The sequence below is a fragment of the Sciurus carolinensis genome, chromosome 4, assembly GCF_902686445.1.
Source record: "Sciurus carolinensis chromosome 4, mSciCar1.2, whole genome shotgun sequence".
NCBI classification, from domain to species: Eukaryota; Metazoa; Chordata; class Mammalia; order Rodentia; family Sciuridae; genus Sciurus; species Sciurus carolinensis.
In genome coordinates, this window is record NC_062216.1 from 76,520,174 (window position 1) to 76,532,251 (window position 12,078).

Below are 12,078 nucleotides of genomic sequence, written 5' to 3' on the forward strand. Positions count from 1 at the left end.
CGTATGGGGGAGCCATATTATTTTAAACCACTTATTTATCTGTACTTTATTTTTCTTCAAGTCCCAAGTATGTACTTGGCCATAATTTTATTTTCAATACTTTTAGTGATTTTGCTTTATGAATTTTACAATCAATAATGTCTGTTTGATATAAGCATCAATTTAAATTAATATGTGATTTTATTCCATTTACTGTTGTTTTCTATTTCAGCTTCCCCATAATTTTATCACTATAGTTTGTATGTGTGTCTGGGTGCATGTATGTGCTTGTGTGTGTGTGTTTTAGTTACCTTTGATGTATCATCTCTGTTCTAAATATGTGCATTGTGTGTAGGTTCCACATATTTCTCTTGGAAATTTGGAAAGTTTTGTGATCTTCTCAAGGTCTTTCAGTAGTAACTTTTATACCTTAAATTAATGTACTTAATCTGTTTCTTAGTCTGTCAAATATGTCCATCAAGTGAATTTCCACCTGTCAGAGAAAAATTTAGCCGCATTTACCCTTCCTTTGGTGTTCTTTTTTTAGGTAATGGTCATTTCAATCGTGGTTCAGCCTTAGTTCTGTTCTTCCTCATTACCAATGTACTATTAGTTGAGTACTACTCCATTTCATCCTCAATATCAAGTCAGCCCTTAGGCCTGGGGGAGAATGGGTAGATTCAGTTGTTCCATGGATGCTTTCTTTCCTGGGATATTTCCTACTGTCCGTTGGTTCACTAGATTTTGTTGCAGGGTGTTCGATGAGTTCTCTACAGGAAGTGCTGATTTCACATTGGTCTGAGAACTGGATGGGCATAAGAACTTGGCTCACTCATTACAGACAACACTCTTTCTTTCCAGTCATTTCTCTGATGTGATGAAGTCTGAGGCACACCTGGTGTTTCCCCTTCGTGCAGCAGAGATTTTTATCTTATACAGAAAATAAGGAACTGTACCAGCGTCCCCTTCCCATACCCTCTACACTGGACAAATTTAGTTGTCATATTATTTATGTAACATTTAGCATTTAAATTCTGTTCTATTCTTGTCTAGTCTTCAGAAAAAAAACATTTTATTCATCCAGGTCTCCTTATTTCTTCCTCTTCAACTATTACCTTTTTAATTGTTTTTACTGTTTGGCAGAATCAATTTCATATTATACTTTTTCTAATGAAGTCTTCCTTTCTTTAGTCTTTTTTGTCTTTGTCTGCTTAGCACTGCCAGATCATTTTTCATCTATCACGTGTTATAATTTTAATTTCATCTTTTGTAGGAGTTCTTTGATCAGAATCTAAGTGTCCATAATTTGAGTATGAGGAAGTATTTATAGGAAATGATCTTCTTCATTTGTTTTTGGTTTTTCACCTTATATGGACACAGTGGGAAAGTCATGTGAGGTAGTGTCCATGCATAGGTCCACCTGTAAGTTTTTTCTGGAAATTCCTCATTTTATACTGCAATATTTATCCAGGACAGAAAGTTCTTCAAAGATAGTTTGAGGAAGAATAGGTATAAAAATGTGGATGAGCCATACATTTTCAATACTATACCAGGAGGAATATGAAACCATCAAAGAGTTTTAAGAAGCTGACTGTATATGCGAACATTAGGAACAGTGCCAGTAGAATTAGTGTGAAATATAAAAGGAAAGATTATAAATTCATATGATACAATTTTCAAACAACTAATGAAAAGGAAAATCCATTATTTGTCTTTAAACACACATGCAGAAATATTTGATTTCAGTTGCTTTTCAGAAAAGACTTTTGTGATGAAATTGTTTCCCCTCTCCAGATTACTCAGTGAATTCTTTAAGAATTAATATGTTGTCTATGAGAGAAGATCTTGAAGTAATAGTGATATTCTCATTATAATTTTGAAGCTTTAACAGACTAGTTCCTTACTGTCTATATTTAATCCTGTTCTAAACACACTCATTTCCTTCTATTGTTGATTCGGTTTTTTGAATTTTTTTAGTTGTCAATGGATCTTTTATTTTATTTATTTACATGTGATGTTGAGTATTGAACCCAGGACCTCGCACATGCAGGCAAGCCCTCTACTATTGAGCCACAACTCCAGCACTGTTGATTCAGTTTTGATGAATGTAATGGTTTTATTGTTGTTGCTCCAAAATTTAGTGGTTTAATACAACAAATACTTATTATGTGACACTCTTTGTAGGCCAGAACTCTATCTGTAGCTTTTCTGGGCTTTGTGACCCAAGGTTTCTCATAAGACCTCAGTCAGGCTGCTAGCTAGGGCTGGAGTCAACTGACAAAGAAGTTGGAAGGCCTAAGGTGTTAAAGGAATCCATCTCTTAGGGCTGGGGTGTAGCTCAGGGGCAGAGTGCCTGCCCAGTGTGTAGGAAGCCCTGGGTATGATTCTCCAGCACTGGAAAAAAAAAATCAATTTCTTGCCACATGTAAGGAAACTCACAGCATGACCATTGAGGTTTGCTGGAGGTTCTGTTTCGTGTCTACCTTTACTGTAGATCCAGAGACACAGGCACCAGGAATGCCTTTTGCTGTGGTAGGGGAAGAGAAAGTGGCAAATTACACTCTTAATAATAAAATTTAGTGGAGAAGAGCCGGTCTTATGGCCATGCCTGAACTCAGAGAGGCAAAGAAGTATAACCCTTTCATGTCCCTGCAAAGAGGAAAACAAGGACATGCTTTTGAAGAGTATCAAAACTTCTTCTCCAAGAAAGAATTACAGAATGCAGAACAATATAATACTATTCCTGAATGTATATTCAATAGATAACATTTTCTAACCATTAAGTAAAACAATCTGTGTGCTATCTTTGAAACAATAAGTGACTATTTGTCCACATTGTTTGTCTTTGGGTCAAAAAACCTGAAAAATTTTAAGGTTCCTACCATCTTGCCAACTACTTCCCAAAAAGTTGCATTGATTTAATCATACACTAAATATGTATTAGCAATGCCAATTCTTTTTATTTAATTGCAATAGGAACACACACAAGATTGCTTTTTGAGCACATTTTTGAGAACAATATATTATCGTTCATGACAGGTACAGTGTTCAGTACAGCACGTCTCTAGAACTTGCTGAACTTTTTTTTTTTGACTAATTTAATTCTTATTCATTTCCCCTTTCCAAACTCATTGGTAACCACAGTTCTATTCTTCGATTTATACAAATTGAACTGTTTTTGATACCTCATAAGTGGAAGCATGCAGCATTTGTCTTTCTGTGACTGGCCTATTTCACTCAACATAGCATCCTCCACGTTCACCCATATTGTTCCAGTGGGTAGTTTCCTTCCCTTTAAAGACAATATTATTCCATTGCATGTGTATACAACATTTTCTTTATCCATTCATTGTTGATGAACATTTAGGTTAGTTCCCTCTTGGTTGTTGTGAATAGTGCTGTAGTGAATATAGGAATGGTGATATCTCTTCAAGATCTGGATTTCAATTCTTTTAGATAAATATCCAGAAGGAGGAGTGCTGGATCAAATGATAGTCCTGGGTTTAATTTTTAAATACCATTCATATTGTTTTCCATAGTGACTGTACCATCTTACATTCATGCCCACTGTGTTCAGTGGTCCTAATTTCTACACATCCTCTCCAACATTTGTTGTCTTTTGACTTTTTTTAAAATAAAAGTTATACTTACAGGTAGGAAGTGGCATCTCATTGTGATTTAGATTTACATTTCCCTGGTGATTAGTGATGTTCAACATTTTTTTTCATATACCTCTTGGATATTTGTATGTATTCTTTTGGTGAACTGCCTACTCAAGTTCTTAGCATATTTTTAATTGGATCATTAGTTTTCTTTTCTTCTTTTTTTTTTTACCATCATGTCATAGGAGTTCCTTGTGTATTTGAAGATCAACCCCTTGTCAGATATATGGTTGGTGAATATTTTCTCCTATTCCATATATTTTCATTTCACTGTGTTGATTACTGTAGCTGTGCAATAAATTTTGAAAAGTGTGATACCTCCAACTTTGTTCTTTCTCAGGATTCGTTTGACTTTTGGAGATATTTTGTGGTTCCAGATAAATTTTAGATTTGTTTTTCTATTTTTGTAGAAAATTCCACTGGGGTTTTGATAGAACTTGGATTAAATCTATAGATCACTTCCAGTAGTATGAACATCTAGCAAAGATAATTCTTCCAATTAATGAACAGTTGATATATTTTCACTTGTAGGGTCCATTTACATTTCTTCAATACTTTTCAGTTTTAAGTGTACAAGTCCTTCACCTACTTAAGTTAATTCTTAGGCATTTTTATTCTTTTGGTGGTATTGTAAATGGGATCATCTTCCTAATTTTTTTTCAAGTAGTTTCTTGTTAGTATAGGAACACAAAATATATTTTTATGGTGATATTGAAGCAATTTCACCAAATTCATTTATTAGTTCTGAAAGTTTTTTGAATTGAATCTTTAGAATTTTCATGTCATGTGCAAACAGGAACAATTTCAATTCTTTCTTTCTCATGAGGAAGACTTTTATTGAGTTTTTTGCTTATTTGCACTGGATTACAATGATTTCCAGTATCTTATCTAATAGAAGCAGCAAGAGTGGACATTCTTAACTTTTTCCTAAATATAAAGGAAAGCCTTTTATTCACCATTGAATATAATGTTAACCGTGGGGTTTCCATATATGGTTTTCTTATGTTGAAGTAATTTCCTTTTATTGCTAGCTTATTGAGAGTTTTTATCAAAAAAAGGTGAAAAATTTGTCAAATACTTTCCTGTATCTATGGAGAAAATCCTATGGTTTTTATCCTTTATTCTGTTAGGATGGTGTGTGGCATTAATGGATTTTCATATGCTGAACTATTCTTCCATTCCAGGGTTAAATTCCACTTGGTCATGGTGTATGATCCTTTTAATGCACTTTTGAATTTGGTTTGTTAGTATTCATTGACTATTTTTGCATCTGTATTCATGGAGCATATTGGTCTGTATTTTTCTTTCCTTATGGTGTCTTTGTCTGGCTTTGTTAATAAGGTAATGACTACAAAAATTGTTTGGCAGTATTCCTTCCTCTTCAACTTTTTCAAAGAGTAGGAGAAATATTGGCATTGTTTTATTAAATGTTTGGTAGAATTCACTATGAAGTCATCTGTTCCTGGACTTTTCCTTGTTGGGAAGTTTTTGATTACTGATTCAAATCTGTGTACTAAATGTAGGTCTGCTCTGATTTTCTATTTCTTCATAATTTATTCTTGATAGGGTTTATGCTCATAGTGAGTTTTATAATTCTATGCTGCCTCATAATTCTTTTTTTTTTTTTTTTGGTGGGGGGCTTCAGGGCATTACTGAGAATTAATCCCAGGGGCTTCCACAAGCTGGGCAAGTGCTCTACCACTGAGCTACATCCCAAGTCGTTTTTCAATCTTTTATTTTGAGAAAGGGTCTTGCTAAGTTTCTCAGGCTAGCCCCAAACTTGCAGTCTTTCTGCCTCAGCCTCCTGAGTAATGGGAGCTTACAGGCGTGCATCACCTCACCCAACTTCAACATCCATTTTTAAAAAAAGTTTAACCTTCTCAGACCTGAAGCTGGGTTCAGTCACTCTCCACACAGTTCCATGCTACGCCAATCCAAATGGTTCCACCTTGTCGGGGTTTCGGCCGGACCCCTGGCCCTAGGTGTGGCAAGGCTAAGATGGCGCCTGGCAGTGAGCCAGAGCAGTTAACTTTTGCATAAACAACTGACATTATTTTGAGGAAGTTCCAGGGATTGGCTAAGCTCCCTGATGGACAGTACAGGTCCACTATATGCCTGCCTTTGCTGCCTGTATCTGTTAATGCTCTCCCCTCGTGCGAAAATGCTGATTGGTTACAAGTACTGTATATATTGGAGTGTAAGTTCCTCAAAGAGAGATCAAAAGAAAAGAACAAAGAAAGAACTATGAGGAAGAAGCGCGCAAAATAAAGAGCTCAAAAGAACCAGGCCTGTGTCTTATCTCTCTGCGGGCAGGGAGTGCGATAGGTGGCGCCGAAACCCGGGAGCTCTACAGATAAAGTAAAAGGTAAGTATTTATATTCATATTAAGACCTTGAGTCCGTCAGTGATATTCATATTAAGACCTTGAGTCCGTCAGTGATATTCATATTAAGACCTTGAGTCCGTCAGTGATATTCATATTAAGACCTTGAGTCCGTCATTGGTATTTCATTTATGACCTTGAGTCCGTCATTGGTAGCCGGCAGTGAAGGGTAAAGAACCCAGAAAAAAATTAAAACTTCATAGATAGATGCAGTGGTACCAGATTGTTTGTGTGGGGTGTGTTATTTTTGTGTTTGTTGTGTGGCTTGTTTGTGTGCTTGGAGCTCTTAGTGCTGTAAGATTTAATCATAGGAACAGAACTGTCTAAGACTGGAATGCAGCAGCCTAACAGCTTGAGCATTCCTTGATACCATAAAAAAGGTCTCTCCATGGTTTTTAGATAAAGGGTTGTTAAATATATTCCTCAGTGGAAGCACCTGGGAGAGGATCTACACATAACAAAAAAACAAAAGCTGTTACCTGTTGGAACTTTAGCCATTTGGTCCCTGATTATATCTTGCTTACAACATAAAGATAAACAAAATCTAAAGGGACCCCTGGAAGAGGGAAGTCAGGTTTTAGAAGAGATTAAAGAGAAACGGTTCTGTTCTCAGAACTCAGAAAGAAATAATAACTCAGAAGGGGAAGATTCAAAAGAGGAATTTTCAGGGGGGGAGCTAGAAAGGACATTTGGGAAGCTAACAATGCAGTCTAAGCGCCCTATTAATGATGACATTGACACCGGTGAAGACTCGAGACCTGTGGGCAATAGTTAAAAAACACTCTTTTGTGGAGCCTCTGACTGAGGGCAGTCAGGTTTTGGAGAAAATGTAAGAAAAAAGGTCTAAAACATCAAAAAGGGCGTCAATAAGATCAGGGACAAACAAAAATAAAAATGAAAGTGGGTGTGAAGAACAACTTGCTAAAAAGAGGGAAATCAGTTTAGGGGAGGGTCCCCCTAGGCAGAGAGCTCAGCAGCTCCATTCCTTAAAAGTAGTAAAAAGTAATGTTTTGTGATTTTCTGCATTCAAACCTAACCTGATTTCTCAACCAGGTAAAAAAGGGGTTAAAAAGTCCTGGGTGATCCTCCCTCCCCCTGCCACATTGGAATGTAACTACAGCGTCTCAAGGAGAAAAGGGGGGTAACCTAAAGATAAGAAGAAAAGAAGAAAAAAAGTGTCCGTTTTAAACTCCGTTTTAAACAAAAAACTAACTTATTCTTCAGGATTCTTGTTTTGTTTTGTTTTTTCTTTAATGCTGTATTTTTGAGCTCATAATTTTGATCCTGCATACCTAGGTTAATGATTTTTTTTTCTTTTTGATCAGTTCTATTTTTTATTCAACTGAAGTTTTTAAACAGCTGTTTCATTGCAATGAACATTTACCTATAAAGTTACAAGGCCTTTGATTTTATGTTATCTGTATGTTGTGCTGTCTAATGTCATGTTTTGTCAAAACTGAGCGCTCTTAAAATTAAAATTTAAAAATGGATCCAAATACTTTTATTCACATGATTTAAATAGGTTCAATTTAAATTGGGTAAACTAATGAAAGTAAAATATCTTTAAAAATAACTTACAAGTCTCCAGGTGGTCAAACTAATGAAATGTTAATGTTAAACAATGTCTAATATCAATTGCTTCTAGGACTTTTCTTCAACAGGAAAGAGACAGCAGATCCGGTTCAGGACACTCGTCTGATATCTTGGTTTTTATAAAATAAATAAATTGGAGTTAACATGTATGGGATTACTCAAATGTGTTTGTAGAGACGTCTGGTTAATTTACAAGGTTAAAATGCTAATTGTTAAATAACATCAAGTACTTTTAACTCCTTAAATTACATGGGGTAACATACTTAAACATTATTGGTGTTTTCATAGGATGGTAAATAAAAGGGTTTAAAATTGCTTTGTGTCATCACTAAACTAAAAACAAGGTTACTAAAAGTTATGTCCTAACAAGTGGAATTCTATATACGAAGGGTCCCAAAAGTTTCAACTGTGTTTCAATTAGAGTATCTGAATTCAAAAAATTTCATAAGAGTTGTTTCAGAATGTGAACAAAAAGGGGTCGACAGATAAAAAAGAAAAAATAAAAGGTTCTGGGTTTAAAATGTATTTAATAAAAAGAAAAAGAAAATGTTTCTGGATAAGAAAGTCTGTGTGTAATAAAGGACAAGTTTCAACAAGTCTATGTGTAACTAAGTTGGTTGTATGTATGTAAATCAGCTAAAGCTATTTAAGGTTTTTCCTAAGGTAAAATACTAATGTTCTGATATAAACCAAAGTTTAATCTATATGGTAAAATGACATGGTAAAATGACAAAGTTTTCTTAAAAACACTAATTTACTCTTAACTTTGTGTCTCTTAAGTTTTATTCTTTAAAACAATTGTCTTAAAAATAAGGGTTTATACAATTATGGTTAAGCAACTGTTAAAGATTGTACTGCATTATAAAGTCTAAATTTTTCTTTAAAAACCAAAATTGGTAAGAACCAATTCCTCACTAAAATTAAAATAACTCTAACCACAGATGTACCTTATAACCCACAAAAACTAGGTATTGTTATACATGCACATCTCACCCTCAAAAATGCTCTTAATAAACAAAAAGGGGGAATAGAGGAGACCTTCAGGTCCCCTAAAGATAAACTTTCTCTTTGTCTCTTTGTTTGGGGTTTTTTAACTCTGGGTAATAAGGGTAACCTGGTGCTTTACTGGAGCTGCGGCTCAGTTTGTGTGTTTCCACGGAATAAACTAACTTACTACCTCTTTTTAGTCTCTTAGGAGGAACAGTTCAACTATGTAACAAAACAACCACTTCTCTCAATTGTACTTCAGATTTGTGCTATCCCTCAATGTTAAAATGCTTCTAGGTTCCTGCTGGCAGACTTAATGTGTGTTCCTACCTTCCTACCAGTCCCAGTCTCTGTTACAGATGCAAAATTGCCAGTGTTGCTATCAAGAAACAGGAGAGAATTTGACATCACAGCGGCTATGGTCACTGCAATAGTGGTTTCTGCAACAGCAGCACTAGCAACTGCCATACCTACAGCAACAGCAGTCAATCACTTGGCTGAAAATATAGCTGCAGCCTTACAGACTAAAGAGACCCTAAACCAACATCTAACAGCAGGCATACTCCTTATGAACCAGCGAGTGGACTTACTTCAAGAACAAATGGACATTTTACAGGAACTGTTAAACGTGGGATGTATTTATCATCTGGCGGGACTGTGCGTTACACCTGTAGCTTACCATAACTTCAGCTATGCAGCAAACTTGTCTAGAATCTTGTCTGCTCAGCTACAAACAAACTGGTCTTACGAATTTGATAATCTTACTGCTATTCTTAGATCTCAAATTGTTAGTCTCAATGCTACTAGAGTTAATGTAGCCCCTATGTCTGAAGTGCTAAGTTGGCTATCCTCTTCTTTCAGTTTTGTAAAACAATGGGCAGGTATGGGAGCCTTTTGTATGTTCATGGTTGTTGCTGTTGTCTTCCTCACCCGCTTTATCATGCACATGCGCCGAGATCAAGCTAGAGATCGTATCATTTTCCATCAGGCCATGGCTGCCCTAGAGGCCGGCAGTTCCCCACAAGTATGGCTCACGATGCTGGATCGCTAGCCAGACGGGTAAGGAAGGAGGTGACCACCGTACCGACCTAAGACAGGAGCTGTAGCATGCTCTGCAGTTATCCGATGACGGGTAAGGACGGTGGTTGACCACTCCGCCTAAGACAGGCACGGTCCCGAGCTTTCCTTTTCTTTTTAAAAGAGAAAAGGGGGAACTGTCGGGGTTTCGGCCGGACCCCTGGCCCTAGGTGTGGCAAGGCTAAGATGGCGCCTGGCAGTGAGCCAGAGCAGTTAACTTTTGCATAAACAACTGACATTATTTTGAGGAAGTTCCAGGGATTGGCTAAGCTCCCTGATGGACAGTACAGGTCCACTATATGCCTGCCTTTGCTGCCTGTATCTGTTAATGCTCTCCCCTCGTGCGAAAATGCTGATTGGTTACAAGTACTGTATATATTGGAGTGTAAGTTCCTCAAAGAGAGATCAAAAGAAAAGAACAAAGAAAGAACTATGAGGAAGAAGCGCGCAAAATAAAGAGCTCAAAAGAACCAGGCCTGTGTCTTATCTCTCTGCGGGCAGGGAGTGCGATACCACCTAGTGACCATAGATAAACAAACAAACAAACAAACTGTTGAATGTCTTCCACCTACCAGGCTGGGCTCCCTGCCTCTTCTCTGCTACTCCTTTAAAAGAGACCATTCTGTCCTTTGCCAGCAAACTTAAAAACCTCTGGATCACAGCATGATATCCTGGAACTAGTGACTGTCTGTTACAAACTCATCAGTTAAAGTGGGAAAACTATTTAGATAAGCCCCTGGATCCAATAAAGGTACTCCAATAAAGGACTGTCCTCCACATATATGTGTGTACACATACCCACACACACGTCCTCTTTATGTGCAGGAATATATGGTGGAGGAAGTTGCTGACCTTATGACATCTAGAAAGGGGGGGGCAGGAGGACAATATATACCCTTCAAGGACACTCCCCCAGTGACCCACGTCTTCCAACTAGGCCCCACCTCTTCATGTCTCTCAATAGTACCACCAGCTGCAACCAAGACTTTAGCACATAAGGCTTTGGGAGACATTCCAGACCCAAGCTATAACATCTTTTTCCTTTGTCTGGAACATCTTTGCCTGTTTCTTAATTTTCCTTGATTCTCTGTGTTGAGGTCTTGCATTTGACAAAGCAGCACCTGTTCTACTCCTCACAGACTGCCTTCATCAGGGAAGGCACCATTAGTCAGCCCAGCCAGAGATTCTGGGTCTCTATCAGTTCTTTCCCCAACTATAAGGAAGGACACAGCTGTGATTTTTGTCAGTTCATTCTTTACTGAACTATAGTGGGGGAGGAGCTGTGGTGTCTAACAGTCCGAGATGTTGCTCCTTCTCTGTCTCGGGGTTAATATGTGCTGAACCCATGAGAACCCCAGGACTGGTGATACCCACACTTGTTCTTCACGTAGCCCCCGAGAAGCAGGAGTACTAGACACTTGGATTAACTCTCCCCTGGGGATAAGTTGACAGCTGGGATCTTTTCATTGGCTTGCTCTGTGCTGAGCAAGGGGAAGGATCAATGGCATTTACCAGTTCAACTACTGCCTCTGTTCTCTGCAATATAAGTAGACTGTGCTGGAACTTTCTGAGCTCCAAGCATGGCAAGACAGAAGGCAGTGCTCTGAGAAACTCTCTCAAAAGAGTGTGGGTCCTGGATGCACAAGTGAGCACCTTCTCTTTCCTGGATGAAGCTGGGGTTATGGAGTATCTTCCTGATTATGCATCCCTGAGTCCTGGACAGGGTTCTGGTTAGAAGGTGTTCTGAATTTTCATTCCTGCTTTGATGATTCTGGTTGTGCATTCTTTTGAGATGTGGGAATTTTTCAATTAGTTTCTAATTTCTCAAAAAAGGATTATGTCCATGAATTATTGCTGATCTGCCGTATTTTGTGGGTGGGGCAGGGAGAGTCCTGAGTTTCTTACTCCATCATGTTGCTGATATTACATCCCCTGGAACAGCGTCAATTCTTATTACTACTAATATTATGTTTGTATTTCTCCAGTTTTATAATTTAATAAACAAAAATACTACTTACTAACTTTTGCATTTTAGTCCATGGAATTATACTTTTTTTTTTAAGGTCAACTGTTTACATACTTTTGATTTGAATGGACTAAGCTATTATAGGGCAAAGGAATGAGCAGAGTTTTAGAAAGAGCCCTACACAATGGCTCGGGTTGCACCTTTTAGTGGTATCATAAGAATCCTCTGACCATGAGTTTTCATAGACTCTAGAATCAGATTGTATGGGATCAAGACCAAGTTTTCCCATTTACTTTTTCTGTTAGTTTGGGAAAGATATTTAAGCCCTTTAATCTGCTGTTAGTCAGAATAAACTGAGGTAATAGTGCTCTGTGGAGACTGAGAATATTTGTAATAGGGTTAAGAGAGCTTCTGGTCTGTAGTAGGCCCAT